Source organism: Rattus norvegicus, chromosome 3, assembly GCF_021556685.1.
Source record: "Rattus norvegicus strain SHRSP/BbbUtx chromosome 3, alternate assembly SHRSP_T2T, whole genome shotgun sequence".
Classification (NCBI taxonomy): domain Eukaryota; kingdom Metazoa; phylum Chordata; class Mammalia; order Rodentia; family Muridae; genus Rattus; species Rattus norvegicus.
Window position 1 is genome coordinate 42,742,167 of NC_141536.1, and position 14,119 is coordinate 42,756,285.

General features: G+C 43.0%; 1 protein-coding gene across 16 annotated transcripts in view; it reads right to left on the reverse strand.

Moving 5' to 3' along the window:
- Window positions 1–14,119, reverse strand: part of Ccdc148 (coiled-coil domain containing 148) — a 279,259-nt gene that overhangs the window by 214,389 nt on the left and 50,751 nt on the right. For 3 of the 16 annotated variants that reach the window (XM_087651644.1, XM_087651649.1, NM_001431637.1), the window contains 1 exon segment: window positions 8,856–8,980. The gene's annotated coding sequence lies outside the window, so the exon portion shown is untranslated. 16 annotated transcript variants of the gene reach the window in all.

Consider the following 14,119-nt stretch of genomic DNA (forward strand, 5'->3'; position numbering starts at 1 on the left):
TGGATCCAGTATGTATGTATGTATGTATGTATATATATATATATATATACATATATATATGACATATAAATTAATAAGAAAAAGACCGACAACCTATTTAAAAAATGGAGCAGAAGACTTCAACAGACTCTCCACAGCAAAAGACACCTTCACATACCAGGAGCATTTGCCTCCACCCCTAAGAAAACACAATTTAAGTCACGATATGATATCCCCATCAGCATACCATGGTAGCTAAAACTGAAAGAAAATGCTCACTGACAGGAGGTAAGCACCACAACGCTTACATGGTTAGGAGGGATGGTGCATCTTCTTCGGGAAAATTGTTCCGCTGCCTTTGCCTCGGTAGCCCGCTCCTATACACTCAGTAGAAATGGGCACACAGCACACATCTCTGCCAGAATCTTCCTAACCATTAAGGACGACCTCGATGTTATGGTCTGAATACTGACACCAGCTCAAAGGGGATTAAGATAGAGGGAGGGACCTCATGGGAAGTTCTGAAGTTGCAAAGACTCTCCTCTTTAGTGCGCTCAGAAGCAGGGGGAGAGGGGAGGAATGTGGTTTCTTTACCATCCTTGTGGAACACCTCTCAAACTGAAGAACACACCTCATCAATGTGCTGGCTCCCTGCCCCCCCCCCAGAACCATAAGCAATACGCATGTGCCTCTTATTCATTATCTGTGGGGTAGAATAAGTGCAGTCATAGATTCACTTGGGTTTCTAGTTACTGAGGATGCGAGAAAGAGTGGGTGCTAAAAATTACTCAATGTTAGCATTTCAAATAATATTTGGATTTAGCAATTTATACTTCTGGTCCCGTCCTAAGGAAAACGTGAGAAGGTGCAAGGTGTGCAAACGGCAGACACCATTCTCCTTCCAAGCACAGTATTAAATTAGCTGCTACTTGTTCTCATTTAAAGCTGCCTCCTGAGGTGACATGATAACATGACAGAATTAACAAACTGGGTGAAAGATGCTCAGCTTCTTTGAAAACAAAATCTTCACACTCTTAATAGCACAACGTATTTCATACTCAGAAAGTCACAATAACCTGTTAATATTATAGCAAGCGTAGATGATGACAGATAGATTAGGCGTAGATATAAAAATTCTACAGCAAGGTACAAAATAGGACTATTCGTATTTAATAAAAATGTCCGTAAAAATATTTAGGCTGTGGAGATTGCTCTGTGGATAAAGTGCTCACTATGCAGATATGAAGGCCCTGTGTCCTTGTGAAAGCTAGCATGGTGGTGTGTACTGTAAGCCCAGGGCTGAAAGAATTAAATTAGATACAGATGGATCCCTGGGAGCTGGCTGGCCAGCCATTCTGGCCAGAAGAGTGATATACAGTTCAGGGAGATATGCTGTCTCAAAAAGTAGGATGAAGAGAGATACAGGAAACTATCTCATGCAGACCTCTGGTCTCCACATATGCACACACAGGTGGATACATACAAACACAGGTACCAACTGAGATGTAAACACACAGACACACATAAACCCAGACTACATACATGTATACATCCATAGATACATGCATACATACAACAGACATGCATGCAACATACATGCAACATACATGCATGCAACATATATGCAATGTACATGCAACATGCATACATACATACAAATAAATATATTTTCTTTCTTAAATCATTTGAATTGGGAAAACCACCCCCCACCACCAACACCCTTTCCCCCCTTGGAGGCAGTGTTTCTCCATTGTAGCATGGCTGTCCTAGAGCTCTCTCTGTAGGCCAGGTTAGCCTTGAGCTCAGTGATCCACCTGCCTCTGCCCCACCATGACCTGGCAACCCACCTGTACATTGGGAAGATACACCTTGAATCCAGATCTTTTGAAGTGGGAAGAGCTACCTTTAACCTGGGCCACACCTTCTGTCGGCAGCCTATTATACAGTGGTGTTTTCTAACATCACACTTTGGAGAGTGTCTTCCAATCCACTCTGTTCTCAGAAGAGCCTTGAGAAGGGTGAGATGCAGATTCAAGACCAACAGCAGCTGCTGCTCACACTGAGGCAGCCTCGCGGCCTCCTGGAGGAGCTTGAGGATGAAAGTACCCACTGGGAGGCTGCAAGGCCCAGATGAAGCACATTGGCCTTTCCAAGTTCCGCTGGACTCAGAGCAGAGGATGCCAGCAGCCTGTGTCAAGCAAACAGGCTTAGCTGCTCCAAGAGCAAACAAAGTTCCCTTTCTTAAACTGCAAAAGAGGATATGCATCAAAACCCTCCCACCACCAGTATGTATACATGATGTCTCTGCTGTGCTAACCTGTGTGTGTGTGTGTGTATGTGTGTGTGTGTGATAAATTATTAGATGCATACATGCATGCTTCAAAAGGATAACGCTTTGTATAGTTTCAAGCAAGTTATCACCATGGGTGGTAATCCTATATTTTTAGGAAATTTTTTACAAGATGATTATTTTTAAAAGATTTTATTGTGCAAACATGGCTACCTACTGCTGCCTCGGTGAAAAATCAGAAAACCTGGGGTGGCTTTCTGGCTATTTTCTGTGTTCCCAGCAGGCCTTTCTGTCCCTTTTTATCTGATAACAACAGGCCCTGTTGCCATCACAGATCACAGAGATGAATATGTCACCACTCAACGATATAATTCAAGTGGGCTCGAACATCATGATTCATGATTGATTTAATTCATAGGCATGTGGCTCAACAAAGCCAACCGCAAGTTAAAAATGGTTTTTGTACAGAAATCTGTTCTTTCCTCAATTTCTTTATCATGTTAAGCCACATCAACTAAGAATATAAGTGGTTATCATATTTAAGTTTGAGATACTAAAAGAATACCCCCAAAGGGACATTGCTACCTATTCTAAAATTTGTTGATTATATGAGGGATAGTAATATTTTGATAGGCATAATTATGAGCCCACTAAATATATGATGTGTTTTTGATTGTACATGGAATCATTATATTATGTTAGGTAATTATGACCTGGTTGTTATTTTCGTTCAAAAATTAAGCACGATATAAGGAGATATGATTGTGTGTCAAGTTGACAAGGGTCATTCTTGGTTGTCAATTTGACTGCATCCTGAATTAACCAAAACTAGGGGTCTAGATATACCTGTGATGGCTTTTTTTTTCAATTAAGTCATCTGAAGTGGGAAGAACCAGTTTTAATCCAGATCTTCTGAGGTGGGAAGATCCACTTTGGATCTGGGCCACAACTTCTGCTGGCAGCCTATACAAAGGACATGGAAGAAGGACGCTTGCTCTCTTTGCCTGCTTACCCTGATTTTGACTGACAAGTCAATTCTTCATTGGCACTGGAGCACCTGAAGATTCAAGATTAGACTAAAGAGCAGCTGAGATGCCTAGTCTCATGGACCGAACAACCACTGGATTCTTGAATTGTTCCTTTGTAGATAGCTATTGTTGGACTAGCTGGACCACAGCCTGTAAGCTATTGTCGTAAACCCCACTTATATAGAGATTCAAGTTGTGTTCCTCTAGAGAGCCTTGACTCATACATGCATATGCACATTTAAGATGTATATGTAAATATATATATATCAATATATACATATGTACACAGTATATATTATCTATACATATATAGCTAGTAGATGACTGCAAAGCTACATATAAAAATGCCACAGAAATAATCAATGTAAATATAATAATTTTTGGCTCTATATTCATCACACTTTTTTCAAAAGAACAAAAGGAAGCGTCCTCTTTAAGTTTCATTTTAAACTAGCATCTATATTTTGAAACCGTCGCTAACTTTATGGAAAAGCTGCAAGCACGGTAGTATAAATCTGTTTTATGAGGGAGGCTTTGATTTCATGGGCACTGCAGCCCTCCTAGCCACCACTCCTACATTCTTCAGAGAGTCATCCCACAAACAGAACAGCCACTAGACAGCCCTCAGCGAGATTTAACATTGATGACATTGCGATCAACTTATTCTTAGCTGTCACTCTGGTTTTGCCAATTGTTCTAGCAACGTCCTTCACAGAGAGTGAAAGCCCAGCTCAGGATCAGGCCCTGTGCTGAGATGTCATGTCTCTTTAACCTCCTCCAGGCAGCCTTGCTGATCAGTCTGCCTTTGACTTTGAGGACTCTGACACTTTGTACATTACATGCCAGTTTTCTCTGTGTTTCCTCATGATTAGATGCATGTTAGGTCTGTGACAAGAGTGATGGGTTCTTCGTATTGCAGTCTCTTCCCACTTGTCCCCGGTGTCACTTCCAACATTTAATTAAAAGAGTTTCGGTCCGAAAGAAAAAGGCCTACTTTAAAGTTACTCTTTTCATTTGCAATTAGTGTTTTGTGGAAAGGCAAGTTTGAAATTAATGAGGGTTTCGCACTGGATAGGCAATTTATACATCTGTTACCCAGATTCACTGTATGCAGTAGGGTACCATCAGCTCCATGGATGGGTATGCACCAGGGGAGGCTGCCTGGATGTGGGATCAAGCCAATAGAAAGACTGTATTAGCTGGCATGCAACTCTACTGGATGTTTGGGATCTCAGTGTAGTCCCAAGCCTTTCTTAGAATGTGCTTTTAACACAAAAACCATATACTGGGTTGACATACTTCATTTAGCAAGAGCAATCAGCCAAAAAGGCAAGCTTAGTACATTTTGAGACTTCCAGAACTATGAACTTTAAAGGCATAGATCTTTTCTTTGTTTTGGCAGGAAGTGTTATGTGCTGGGTTCCAAGGCCTGAATGGTACTTCTATCATGGCGTCAGTAGTGCTAAGACCTGGGAGGATTACTAAGGTGTAGGGGCCTGTTACACTACTATGCCTATTTCAAACTATCTCAAGTTTGGTCACTGAATCACCTTTCACCTGGCTTCTGTGTCCCATGTTTTGTAAAACTGGTGTCCTTGTCCTAGTTCATGACCCTGTGTTTTTGAAGTCTGGCATGACTCAGGTAAGCTCTTCACTTGGACCAGTACAAGGCTGAAACCAACGTAGAAACCAGACTGTTTTTAAAGCAAAAACCTATTTGCAAAACTATCCATGTCAGACGCAATGACCTGGGGCTCTGGGACTGAGGTTCGTGTGTACTTGCTTATCATGAGCCAGGAACAGCTTGGGGACACTGGGCTTCTTGTTTTCATTGCCGTGTGGTTGGCCCCACCTTCAAGTCAACCAAGCAAAGTGATCCTCTCATCCATTCCTTGCCATACTTAGAATCCCTCGACTTCTTCTCTAGCCCCCAAACTTAGAAACTGTTCTTGTGATAAGGTCAAACCCACTTTATCTAAGCTGTCAACTGCCGGGGACTTTAATTACATGTCCAAGTCTCATTGGCAACATAAGATGAGAGAGTGTTGACAGAGTGTAGCAAATTTACACTCCTGCATGTCATATAGGGTGTGTACTGTGGGTGGATCTTCTCAGGGAGCTCCTCTTAGGATCCGCCTATCACATACACAGAAAGCATTGGAAGAGTGTCTGTCGTTATAAATATAAACACGTTAGTTACTATTATTGTTTATTATATAAAAACTCAAGGGATTTTTTTTTAAAAAAAATGTTATCATGGTAATGACAAGAGCATGTGAAATAACATTCGGTTGACACAGACAGGAAATATACATTGGTGGGACTTTCTGGAAGCTTGTTGGGTGACAATGAAAGCCCAGTGCATCTATTTTCAGGAATTCATCTAATGTTATAATCAGAGGCACACATGCAAAAGAACCCAGGACATCAATTATGCTGTAATGCATAATAAATACTCTTTTTCTCGTTTTTAGTTCAGGCTGAAACAAAACTCTGAAATATCCTCTGGTCTTAGTCTCCCAAGTGTAAGGATTGTAGGAGTGAGACACAACACCTGGCTAATAAACACTTTTTTTAAACCAAGACTTTCCATTTAGAGATCGATTAAATAGTATGGCATAGGTATTCAATAGACTATTATGAAACATGAAAAAGACAACGAAAGTATATGGTCTGAAAACATTTAATGAGAGAGGCATACTGTGCTGCAGATGAAATGAAGGATTTCTAAACTCACTTGGCCAGTCTGTCTGCTCAAAGGCTTTCCTTTATCTCTTTTGGGCTACATCTTATTCAAGCTTCTGTGGTACCTGGAGAGAGTTTTACCTCTTCACACTTCCATAGGTCAAACAAGCCTTCCAGCAGCTCTTCAGAGAGCACCAGCATACTTCCTAGAGTGCCAAGTGTCCTTCGGCAAGACAGGGTCACTTGAAGAGAAAGGGAGCTTGACCTGTCACCATCTGTCTAGCGCTGCCCATCTGCCAAACAAGGGGGTCACGGAAAGGAAGGTTCTGCATCGTCTCCTTCCTTTCTGGCTGCAGCCGCTTCCGAGGACTGTAAAGGTGTAAAGTCTGGCTCTTTACTCAAAATCTACTGTCCTACTTACACAAAACTGGTTAAAGTGCTCCCAGCCAAGATCCTAGATATTGTAGCATAGCTTTCATTTGTCTTTAGCTACAGTAAAGGTGCTCATCTGATATAAAATACATATTGGTGGTAGAGTGGGCAAAAGCAGAGGCGAACTAAAAGCACATCATACCATACAACAGCTGCAATTAGACCCAACTAACACCCACAGGGCTTAAATGACTTGTTAACAGGTTCACGTTTGGGAAACAGTTAAACTAGATGGCATGCTTTTTTGTTTGTTTGTTTGTTTGTTTTCATTCATTTAATCTGTATGTGCATGGGGTAGGGCATGCATGACACAGAACACACAATGAACGTGTGGAAATAAGTTCTCTCCTTCCATCATCTGGGTTCTGGGCACTGAATTGAGGTAATCAGGCTTGCTGGCAAATGCCTTTAACCACTGAGCCATTTAACCAGCCAAAGACCTGGCTTCACCCTTGTCACCATATCAGGGATTCCTGACTTAGTACATTTATTTAATTAAAGAGAGAGAGCGGGGCTGGGGATTTAGCTCAGTGGTAGAGCGCTTACCTAGGAAGCGCAAGGCCCTGGGTTCGGTCCCCAGCTCCGAAAAAAAAAAAGAACCAAAAAAAAAAGAGAGAGAGAGAGCGAGAATGGAGGAGAGAGGGAGGGAGGAAGGGAGGGAGGGAGGGAGGGAGGGAGGGAGGGAGGGAGGGAGGGAGGGAGGGAGGGAGAAATAGGACTGCTTGCTGCCGTGCCTCCCCACCATGATGGACTCTTACTCCTCTAGAAGCCATAAGCCAACATCAACTTTTTCTTCCTTAAGTTACCTTAATCATGATGTCATAGCAGCAATCATAGCAACAGAAAAATAACGTACACAATCTCTAAAGATACCAAATTGTCCATTTCTTTCTCTGGGATTTCCCTTCACCTGCTTCTCCTTCTCCTTCCACATATTTTACCTTCCCTGTTGTCATAGTAAAACTCAGTTGGTACCCACTTTCAAGCATCTTCAATTTCCCCCCATCCTTACTCCAACAATCTGCTAATCAATATTAGATAACGGATTCGAATCACAGCTATATCAACAGGATACGCACGTGGTTCTGGATGCTCGTGTTCACCTGATACCTTCCTTGATTCTTTCCTGGCTTCTTGGAGCAACATAACTTCCCCGGATGACCTTGGATTTTTCTGCTTAGGGTCTTGAACTATTTTTTTCTGTGTTTTAGATCTTTAGAAAATGGATTTAGAAGATAAGATCTGGGTACGACATATACTCAGAGTTACTGGGATGCCACTACTCAGCTGACCCATAGACGAAGCTAGCATATCTGTTTGGTTTCTATTGTGATGATAGAGCACCATCACCAAAAGCGACTTTCATGAAAAGGTATCATTTGGATTATATATCCTGGGGTGCAGTCCACTGAATGGTAAGATGTAACCATTGGTTGCTGGCGTTGCCGCAATTCCAAGGTACAAAAACAGTATGGAAATTCTAGATACAGATTCAGATAATTTATTTAAACATTGCTGTCAAGGGTCTAGAGAGATGATTCATACGTGCACTGAGATGTACATATTCACATATTTAAAAACAATGAAAATAAATCTTAATAAGGTCATTTCTATGAAATTTTTCATATGTCTTAAAAATAAATACACAAAACATTTATGTTCTCATCAGATAGATATGGAAGTCTCCTAGGACATACTCTCCAGTGTGAGGGAGAAATGCCTGTGTTTTCCATTCTCCCTATAACCTGAAGAAGCGTGAAGAGTAGTGAGTTTTGTTTCTGCCAGATGTTTCGACTATTGAAAGAACATCTAGAATGTTTAAAAAGATCCATATGATAGGATTTCTATTAATCTAATATAGTATGTGAGAAGGTGTTAGTAAGGTTCATTTAGGCTGATTTCAAATCAACTTTAATTCCCAACCTATGCTCTCTGTAAACAAACGCATAAAGCTGAAATGTCACTCTTTCAAAAATACTTATCCATGTCTTCATACGTTAAACTTCTATAATAAGAATTCTCATTAAGACCATAACCCTGCCCACCTATTTCCACAGGTGTTTGACTAGAGTTTATCCCGACCTCTGGCTTTAGTTGTAATCATTTTCTCAAGATTCAAGTCATACTCCAACCTTGTTGCAACTGATTGCACTTACAGTCCCATCTGCTCGAGATATTATGACAGGGGATCATTTGAGCCCAGGAGCCTATGGAAGACTGGGATAAAACATAGAAAGACTCTTCCTCAAGGCATGCGTGTGTTGGGGAAATGGAGGATGGCACAAAAATTATCTGTGGAACATTTCTCACAAGTTCTGATCTAGACTGAAGTTGCAGCAGTCAGGGGCAATGAGCTGTTGCCTCTTGTGGTCACAGGAATACAGTGTCACTATCTGCCTTGACTGGAGCTGCCTTTGCAGACAGAAGAGTAGAGGCCTTACCTGGCTGCACAGAGAAAGGAAGTACGAGCGACGGACGCCCAGCATTCCCATGCTTCAACACACTTGAGTGTTCTTACGGCCCAACACCACTTTTCAGCTCTTGCACCAGAGAACGATCGAGGTATCTGATGATTAAAGGTGCTTGTTTTATGAAAGATGTGAATTGAAGAACGTCTGCTATATTTACATTCTGCATGGAGGACATCAAGGAACTGCCTCTTGTGGGTAAATGAGAAGTTTTTAAAACTAGATTTAAAATACCTGTGATTCGACGGCCTTGAAACGTATACACTAGGAAGCGTGCTCTCCCCCAGACAGAAAGTTGGAAGGAAATTCTCTCAGCAGGGAGCATTCCATCAAGGTTAAGGCAGAAGCACCCCAGGCCTATCCAACAGGCTAAAGGGCAAATCTCAGAGTGAACTGGGCCTAGAGGAGAGTTAGTAGAGGAAAGACTGGGTAGGGAGGCCAAGATCCGAACAGAGACCGTGGTGCTGAGGGGGCCTACTTGGGGAAAAACTTGGATGGTAAGGCAAGAGTGGTGGGCTGCCAAGTACTGAAATAAAACGGGTTTCAGAACCTCTTAACAGTGAAAGCGTCATAAAACTTCTTCTTCAAGATTTTAAAATCAAGACCAAAGAAAGCTTGGAGCCAGTCTACCCAGAGACTCATGTTCTGAGACCTAAATCTTCTCAGCTTCATACGCATGGTTCCCACAAACACTGGCCTGAACTGAGCAGGAAGCCTCTCACTCCAAGGCAAGGGGCTAGGGACCTTAGGGGAGGCACTGTGTGCTGTAACCCTTTCTTTGGTGATGGTGGCAGCGGTGGCTGCTTCCGCTGCTCCTCCTCCTCTTCCTGTTCCTCTTCCTCCTCCATCCTCTTTCTTTTCTCCTTTTCATCTTTCCTACCTCCTCCATATTCTTCAACCAATGCATTTTTATTTTCTTAAGTTGGACTGCACCATAACTGAGAATACTTAGAAGCACACACACCCAGGGAATGTGAAATCTTTGGCAGAAAGTAATATATATACCGTTTGCAGAATCCTTCCGAACCTCCAGACAACACCAAGAGTTCCCACACCACAAACTGAAAGCTATTGCCCAAGTAGTAGCCGTTGTTCAGTGTTTGTTTTCTGGGCAGGCAGCAGTGTGATATGTGGCTGGTGTCATCCGACGATTTATTGGGTTCTTATTACCTGCTAGTACCACGGGAGCTGCAGAAGAGGATATGAGAGTCACAGGCCCTGCCTTCACGGGGACATGAATGGCACCGTCCCCTTGTTACTGAAGACTGTTATACTCTTCTCCAATAACACACTTTTTTAAAGAGAAAGTTTGTGTTTAAAAAGGATAGTCTATGATCATCATGAACTTTAATTAAAAGATCGATATTATTTGTAAAATGTCTATATTCGTAGTCTTAAAATGTATTAGGCCAGTTTTAACTACTGTAAAATCCTCCAGAACATTTAATCACAATAGCATGGATGAATTAAACCTTCACTACCAAAGTAATGAGACTTTATTCCACATTACTGTTTACCTAAATGGTTTCACTCTGGAAAAAAAAATTGAGTAAGCTCACTTTTTATTTGTGAAAGCACAGTTCACTGCTGTCCCATACTGCTCCTTGTAGCACTTAATGTCATATTGTTCATGAGTAAAATGATTTGAGGGTCCCTGAACTAGGAACACAGAACTTCCAAAGATAACTTCATTAAAAATCCTCAGGTGTCCTGGAACTCACTCTGTTGACAGGCTGACCTTGAACCCCTGAGATCCGCCTGCCTCTGCCTTCCCCAGTACTGGGATTTAAGGCGTGTACCACTGCATCTAGCTAATCATGACATCTCTTGGTGCAATTGTCATGGCATGAGTTCAAAAGGTGCTGTTTAACCTCATTAAATATGGCCTCACAGGGGCACGTATATAAATAAAGTTGTGGCCAGTTAGTAGAAAACACTATAGGGTGATGAGCACAGATAGGTAGGTACTCAGATCATCCAGTGTCCCGTGTAAGCCTTTCAGGCGGCAGAACTTCCTCGACAGCTGAGGCAAGACTAGAGAGAGATGGGACACAACACGAGCTGGGTGAGGTTTTTGAGGGACAGGATTGAGTTCTGGTAACAGAGAAGGAGCGTGGGTTCAGACTCCTCCCCTTACCTGCTATTCTTTCCCCGGAGGACTGAGTGATGACCTCACCATGCACAGTGAGAGTTCAGGGCCATAATTTGTCATGCCAGACAAAAATCCACTTCCTGTCGCTGACTCACTGGTGGTTCTGGTTCCTCATCCATAGTGTGAGGTCACCCCAAGAGGCGGGGTTTCCCCGCGGATCACCCCTCTTCCTACTGTGGGTGTCTGATGGTTTCTCCGCTTATACTTGGCGCATTGGACCCCCTCCTGAGCATTTTGCCAGGTTCCAGTGCCTGTGCTGAAGCACGGTTCCCACCATCCGATCCCGCAGCTGTGTCTCTAGCTTCCTGTCAGAGGCTACCCGTCAAAAAACAAGATTTTTTTTTTAGCATATTATGTCACAATGTCCACAGCTAATAAACTATTTCTATATTACCATCACTACTATCTCAGGACAATATCAATCCTCAAAATGACGTTTTTAAACAGCAGTCTTGGTACGAATCTATCTACATTTTGCTTTTTTTATTTGTTTTCTTGAGACAAGGTTTCTCTTCACGTAGCCCTGGCTGTCTTAGAACTCACAATTCACTTTTGTAGACAAAGCTGGCCTGAAACTCACGGAGATCCGACCTCCCCCCCCCCCCCCCCCCCGCTCCGGAGTGCTGGGATTAAAGACATGTGCCAGATGAACTTGGTGCTTTTAAATCCCCCATAAACATCACTATATTATAGTTGTGTTTCTGTCTTCAGTGGGCCTGATGGCAGCACAGTGTATATGGTTACACACAGCTACACACTGGGCTGCAGTAATGAAGCCCCCACGGAGAACAGGATCCTGCTTGGCTCCTCCTTATCTCTCCCGGCACTCCCATTACAAGCGTTAGTTAAGATCCCGGAGCCACCGCTCCGACTTGCGGAGGTAGTTTCAGTTTTTAAGAAAGTTAACACCGCCTGTAAGTCCTCCTAAAACTAGATAAAGGTAACTAACTCATAAAACGCTGAGTGGGAGCAACTTGTGCAGGAGCAGGTCGGAAAGAGGGGGAAAGCGAGCCGAGGTGCAGGATGACTCACACATTAAAGAGGAGGAAACTGTCCTTAGGCTGCTGTGGATTCGAGATAAACAGAAAAGTCTAACAGAGCCAGGATTGTTCCACGAGGAAGAACACTGGTCTGCAGAGTGAGCCCGGGGTCATGACTCTCAAGAGGCGCACAATGTGCCTTTGGGGCGCCCAGGCCAACAGCCTAATTTGACTTTTGGTTGAAGGCCAAGCTGGAAAAGGAAGGGGCAGGTGCCCTGTAAGGTGAGCCTTGAATTGTGCAGTCTGGGGAGGAAGATCTTGGGAAACAGACTCAGATCCTGGAAGCTCAACCACATGATGTGTTTAGAAGAGTCCAGCAACCCCGTGTGACTGCAGGCTAGCGGGGGCCAAGCGGGCAGCCTTAGACGAAAACAGAAGAAAACGGGTAAAAAGAGGCTTGACAGAAATGTGCTGATGCCAGAAACATGGATGGCTTCAATTCAGAAAAGGGCAGCCAAAATTAAATAGATGAGCTGACAAGAGAGCCGATCACAGAGGTGGACAGGCTTTTAAAGGGGAATCAACAAGGGACCTGTCATATTAAAAGACACTGCTCTCTACCAGTTTTCTTGGGAACTAAATAAATGGTTCTTATCTCCAAATATATCACAAAGAATAGAGCAGTTCACCAGTAAAAGTTGTTCCCAGTATGTGGCTGTGGATTAGACAAATGGAATAATTCCACAGTGGCTTGGTTCATCCTTCGCAGACTGGAGGACATATTCAAACCACAGCACAGAACATACTTGATTTTAAAGGTTCCAGTTGCTATTTGACCATTAATGACCAAAGAACCTCCTAGATTCTTAGACAGTGATAGTCCTATTTACAACAGTTACGTTTCTGCTCTCATAAGGTACTCTGAGAACACCCCAGAGAGGCCTGTGTCAATCACAAATGGGTACGCTCACATCTCACACCACTGAGCCCGATTCCATTCAGTAGCCACAACTTTAAGATTGTTTACCAAGTGTACATCCTGGCCAGTGTACGTTAATACGTAAATATATCCAAACATTATTCCTACATCCTTAGAAAATTCAAGAACTGCAGAAACACAATCTACTGTTTAAGCAAAAGCAACAATTTCCATTGAGCAGTAATTAAGAAATTGAGTTAAGGATGCCAAGTGGATTCAGAGCCACAACAAAAGAACAAAAAAATTTTCATACTGGATTTCCAAAGGAAAGGAGCTGGAAAGTGAGCTGTCTGGAATCTCCAAAAACCATGGGAGCCAGGATTCGTGTTACACACAGGCATGAGAAAATTCTATCAGACTTGGCACCGTAAACAGTTATGGGATGTTTGGGGCCAAAGCCATGTAATAAAATACAGTCAGCAGAGAAGCTTCACAGGAGTCGGAGAATCCTTGCCATGAATCACCTGAGCTCTTTTAGCCCCTCCTCACGTTCCTTTGCAGAAGCCAACATGGCAGAAACCCATTCTTCAGCTGTAAACAAAAATTAGTTGTTGCATGATAAAAAAAAATAAGGGAAAGTATTGAAGAGGGTCCATGCCCGCCATCCTGCACCAGCAGCAGCAGAGACCTGCTCGTGGCGCTCCAGTTCCACCATCCAGTCGCCATGACTGAGTCATGATTCATGATTCCCAGAATGGTCTCCCAGAAAAGTTCCCGTGTTCTCGGGTGGATCCTGGAAGGAGGTGATTGAATAACCACGTGGACATACAAATGAAGAATGTCTTGCAGTGTGGCTTTCTTGGAAGTATTGCTGGTGACAGAGGAATCCCTCAAGGCTCAAATTTCAGGTAGGATTATAGTGTAAAAGCAAAGCATTTCGGGTAGTGTACAGACATCCTTTTGATTAGAGGGACCATCCCCACTGACACTGAAAACTCATACTGAGCACTTCAATAATACAGAGTATATAAGGGGAGGCTGCCCTGTCCCCAGACAAAGCCTTCAAAGCAGTGTGCCTCTGGACACGAGCCCTGCGCCACTCAACGGTGGGGAAATGTCTTTGGCCAGTTGTCGCTGGCATTCGTGCTCACTCAGATCTTAACATGGAGCTCTCCTTTACAGGTTA